This window comes from Maylandia zebra, linkage group LG10, assembly GCF_041146795.1.
Source record: "Maylandia zebra isolate NMK-2024a linkage group LG10, Mzebra_GT3a, whole genome shotgun sequence".
Classification (NCBI taxonomy): Eukaryota; Metazoa; Chordata; class Actinopteri; order Cichliformes; family Cichlidae; genus Maylandia; species Maylandia zebra.
Window position 1 is genome coordinate 1483416 of NC_135176.1, and position 6000 is coordinate 1489415.

Below are 6000 nucleotides of genomic sequence, written 5' to 3' on the forward strand. Positions count from 1 at the left end.
TATCACTGACTTCATCCAACACCCGCCCACCCGCAAGCCCACTCTGCATTTGGTTATCCACTTAGTTCCTTTCACATTCTGTCTCATTACATTATGCTGACAATGTGGATTTCTTTTCATTCTTTCTTTCTTTTTCTAATTCAGACTCACATTAAGGTCCTTCGTTTTTGTCAGCAGCGGTCACGGGATCGTGTCAGACCACAGTGGAGTGAGCAGGCGGACCAAATGGTACAAAGATGCCTTGCAAAGAAAAGTCACCCCGTTAAAACATGGAAAAGCCGAACGAGCTCCAAACCCTATCGTCAGATCGCAAGAGAAGGATTTAGTGACATAATGCCCTGTTTAGGACGACAGCTGTGCTACAATATGCCGTTTATAGACAGAATGTGATGTCAAACTTAAACCTGGAGAAGATGTGTCCTTCCTGCCAGGAAGTAGGAGACATCCTGTGTTCGATAGTTAACTGTTTTAATTTAATACTTTTAATAATTGAGATGATTTTTCTTTTTTTTTTTTTTTGGACATAAATTATTATTCAGTGCAGAGTATTTTACATCTCACAGATAAGCATGTTGATGATGTTTGGCAATATTAGATTACAAAAATATAAATGTTACTATGCGGAGCGTAAATAATACGCAGGTTCGGTGTTGGATATATGAAGTTTTAAACTAGATAAATATTAGCATACATATTAATACAGCTACATTTAAACAAAATGCAACTGGACTCATTTGCAGACCTTGTGCCTGCTTACACACACACATAAATGCAAATGTAGAAACAAAAGACACACAGCAACCACCCAAACTTTTTCATTTTCCAACTTGTTGCATTCAGAAGCCTCGGTGGTCTGACTGCACCAGCATATTCATTTCGAGGACTGACCAGTTCAACACCGTCTCCTTAACCCTGCCGTACACGTTTCTAAAGGCCTTTGTTGTGCTTTGGTATGCCAGGATCAAACGGGCTTATCAGCAGCTTCAGACTCCTCATAATTCACTCAGAGGAGAGATATGGGCCTCGACTGGTCGAGGCGGAGCGTCTAGCTGAAGTATCAACACTTGCTCGGCTGGCCCCTGGTGTTAATGATTTACAATTACCTAAATAAAATGGCTCAAACAATTACCACGTGATGATGTATTGTTTCTCAGATGGAACAAAACACATCTCCGTGCCCCGAGCGGAACCTAAATCATGTGTGGGTATTTTAACAGAGCATAATTTGGCAGAAGCGTCTGCTTTTCCTGCCCACACAGTGCCAACGGAGCAGACAGCCTAATGGCTGACGCCAGGTGGCCACCGTGACGAAACACACATCCTCTGCTCTTCCGCCTGCCTTTTCCTCAAGCCTTTCAAACCTCAGGACGGACTTCAAGTCAGTGCAACGTTTTAAAAGGATCTGAACTTTTATATTGATCGGTGAATTTCATTGCGCGCTCTCTACTTATATGCAAGTAAAAAGTAAAGAATAAACTTTGTTTTTATTACACTGTTAAAGGATCTTCAGAGCAATTTGGCACTGATCGGTCTTTTGTGTACCACTGTGCCAAGGCTGCTCTCGCAAATGTGCCTACTGTGGTAAGAGGGCAGAGAGGACTCGTAGTAAACCTGCATGAATGGCTCGTCACGTTTTTCACAGTTTGTCCTACCTTCATGTCCCAGGAATTCTGCCAAGGAAACTGCGTCATTCAGGTGTGGCATACGTACAAAGCGGACGTGAGCGCCGTGTTAAGATTAGGAAACACAATAAGGCAGAGCATGCCTGAGAGTAGAATGGGCGTAAAATCGCCGAAATGTACCACACAGCCCAGCACACACTGTTCGAAACTGCACACCCCCTTTGATGCGAGTATCACTGAGTCAACCTGCCGGAAATCTGACGGCACGGACTCTCCTCCGCACGGGGTCTGATCCGAGGGCTGCTTAAGCTCAGCTTTACGCGTACGTGCAGGTGTCTGTCATGACATGATGCCATCTAAGGAATATTACAGGAATGCCTCACAGTGCCTTCCGAGCATACCATTCATGCTGTCCTTTTTCATTTCAAATTAGGCAACGCTGGAAAAGAACCAGAAAAACCGCCAGTAGCTGATTTTGAAGAAAGTGCTGTAGGGTGAGGCGACACGTTCACTTACTGGGACGGTAACGGAGACAGGTAACGATCCTGGATGGGTTTATCAGAACCACCTTTACTGGTGGCGCTACAGAGGAGGTCAACAGTCCTGGATGTTAGCAGGATTACCTCCTCACTATGGCACTGCTGTCAGGGCCTGTGTGCAGGCTGCTGTGTGCATTACAGGCAGAAAGCCCGCCTGCTGTGAAAGACTGTTCTGTCAGAGGCTTTTGTTCAAATCTAAAGATCGGTTTAACATGTTACACACTAGCTACTGCTGGCAATTTAAAAAGGAGCTTCTGTTGATGTGTCAGGAGCCAAAAACATGTGACACCACAGCCCCGGTGCCTAGATTTTGACATTAAAATCACGATATTACTCTCTAAAACCTAAACTCTCATCTTTTGTGCCATTCTGCTCAGAGCTAATTTTAGTCTTGCCCTCATTCTCTGTATGTGGCCTCTTTACGCATGCGATGTGGTTATATGAATCGTGCCCGTGCTGCAATCAACCACACACAGCAAACTAAACCGGACACACACATGCCAGACTCCACCACTCCAATGTGCTGTGTGCCCACATTCATGTAGATCTCTCAGCGATATTCCACTAAAATAGCTTTCCGTGGCCTGTCTGCCAGTCTCACCTCCAGATGCTTTCCTCTTGGGTTCCTTCGTAGTTTCAACACTGAGCCCCGCAGTATTTATCACTATAACTCCCCTTTATCTCTGAACAAGGACCATGGAGCTTAACTTTAGGCGGTCTAGTTAATAAATTTGACAGGAAGTTCTCAATTATTTGCTTATGCCAGTGTTTGACTGTAGTCTATCTTGTAATACAATCAGTATCTTGGGGGAAATTACATTTCTTCAAGGAAATTAAACATTTATCGTCTGACTACTTTTTGCATGTTCCACCAAATATTTGGTCTGTGGGAGCCCATTGTTAGGAAAAACACTTCTGATTACAAAATCCCAAATTTTTGGTTGGATTTTATTTTTTTGGGAGGGTACAAATAATCTTGCATAAAGCCTCCACATTTGCAATAAAAACCTATTTGTTTATAATAAAAATGCTAATATTTCAAATTAGCCATCTCTAAATTGCTTTTTTGTTTGTTTTCATCCTGATGAATCACAAAGTCAGAATAACATTTAAATATAGTTTATCTTGATTTTAATTTCAAAGAAGGAACAAAAAAGCCCCATTTTGATTGCAGTTATCAGCAGGTACTATACAGTTATAGGGGAATGCCTGCCATTATAATAAGAAGTCTTTAAAGGGCAACTGTTAGTTAAATTAGTATTGCACTGGTGTTTTTGGCTTCTATGACTCTGACTTTCATCAGCGACGGCGCTAACCTGACGCAAACACTGTGCTTGAACCCACACTAGTGACTGGTGGCCCTTTGCTTTGCTGCAGGTGCGCAGATGCATAGATAGCTGACTTTTCAACGTTCACTTTGCAGTCTGTACTTTCTTTTGGAAAATAAACTTCCCCACCCTCTTTTGTGCGTCAGTGTGTCGGTTTTGCTGTCACCTTTTCACACAGCTTAGTCACAATATGAAAAATTGGCGTCAATGACAGGGCTACTGCCTGGTTATAGGGGAACACCTGCCATTTAAACGAGAATCAGAAAAACGACACAGTTTTCTCGTGTTGCAGCCGTTTACTGTTCACATAAAACACATTCAGACTGGAGTAGAGCCCCCGCCCCCCTCGAGCTTCTCAGTAAACCACAGGTGTATGCATTCAGCAAAAAAAGAAAAATGAAGACGCTGACAGCTTTAACCTTCAGTTTTTAAATTAATGGCCTTCCATATTGACAAAGTCCAAACACGAGAGCACAACCCAGTCAGTTGATATGCTAAGTGATTTTGAACAAACACAATCCCGACCTCAAGTCACCACGCAGACCCACAACAGAGCGCCGTGACTTTCTACCAGTGTCTCTTCTGTTCTTTTGTAAACATAAACAAAGCTAAACAATAGAGAGAACACACACACAGAAATCCTATTTTGTTACCCGGTGCAGCTGGTTTTGATCACTGGGTAAAGCAAAACAAACTATCAGATGGATTTGAGGCAGCGCTCAGAGTAACGCTACCCTGCGAGGGGCATTTCCTCAACCCCGCAAACCGCTCCGGCAAATAAAAGAAGGCTGACCTTGTGGCTCCTAAAGTGAAAGACATGCTGGGAATTTCGTCTGTAATCATTGTCACTTTTCCTGTACTATGCAGGAGGTCACGCATAGTTGAAGCGTTCAAAGACGCACTGTCTTGCAAGAGGGAGCACATTTATGCTAACTGCTTTCACTTTGTCTGAGCAAAAGTGACCGACTGATATAAAGTGTATATTTTTAGCCCTTTATCAGAGAAATAGGTTGAAAATCCACTTTTACCATCCACTGTTTAATTTGCGATATGTGATCCTAATAGTTTTGCTGTCACAGCAGATGCATGTGGGTGGATTAACTTTCAGTCTTCCCTTTCTTGCTGTAAGTGCACCGTTTGACACTGGAGCGACTTTTTCCTGTCTTCACCTCATATTTAACACTGGGAAAGTAATTATGAGCCAATACAGGATACAGAACATACATTAAAGAGGCAGATGTTTTCCTCTACCCTGTAGTGCTAATTATTCTATTAGACTGTTGTGGTGTGGGTTTCCCAGTTGTACAGCTACTGGTTGTAGAACTTCTCTTGACTAAACTAAAAGCAAATGGCGCTTTCCTTACGCTGTTCAAATCACCCAAAACTCAGCAGCAGTGTCTCTTTCTGCTAATAAAAATGAACTTTTCCTGAGCCCTTTTAGGCAGGAACTGTTTTTTTTAAACCAAACTACACCTGTCAACCACATTACCACAAAGGAGGAAGTGTGCATCTACCTGTGACGGTGTGACAGAGTGCAAACTCTGGTATTGTTCCTCTCAGCTGGCTGAAGGCACCTGTTGGTTGGCCAGTGTAAAAAGGAGAAAGAAAATAGTTCCCACATAATACTTCTCACAAAGTTTGGGTTTTTCTTTACCTATTCATGTGGTTCTGTCATATCCCAGAAAAGGAAGACGTCTCTACAGCTGATATCTCCCAAACCAGGTTGTTCACACCAAAGTATTTTTCATAGATAGCCAGGGTGAAAACACAACAGATGAACTGTCTCTTTAAGAGTGAATCTGTGCGGTCCTCAGTAAATCTGATCATTATGGATTTATTGAGCTTTAGTTTTGATACCTGGCTGACACTGAAACAGGTGAAGATAAACACACCATAGATTTATGCATTTTACTGTATATTTACTGTGACAGATCAGACAGGGCTGAATAAACTGCTACGTACTGTTAGCCTTTGCTTCCAAAAATGTTGTCGACATTAAATTTATTTTTTTTAACCGCTTCCCCGACACACACACACACACACACACACACACACACACACACACACACACACACACACACACACACACACACACAAAATCCTTTCAAGGACAACATGATGATGACTCACGATGAAGACATGGAACAGTGTGACACTTCTCACCAAAAGGACAAAAGCAGAAGTGTAGTAGGCTTCTAAATACAATGTGAGGAAATAGCAACAAGTTCTCATTCCGCTTCTTTCTACAGGTACCGCAGACATCACAGGGTAGCATGCAAGCTTCTCTCAATATAGCGTCGACAGCATGGCCATAAACGGCCTCAGGCACAGATGCTCGTGTGCTACCTCTGTGTGAGCTAAAACACCACAGGGTTTCCTGTCTGTGTACTCACAACAGGAAGGTACACTTACCTGTACTGCTTTGATATCTCTGTATCAGTGTAGACAAATTCTAGAAGACATCCTGAAGCTCTAAGCCAAAGGCGGCACAACATGTTTCCTCATCAGTAC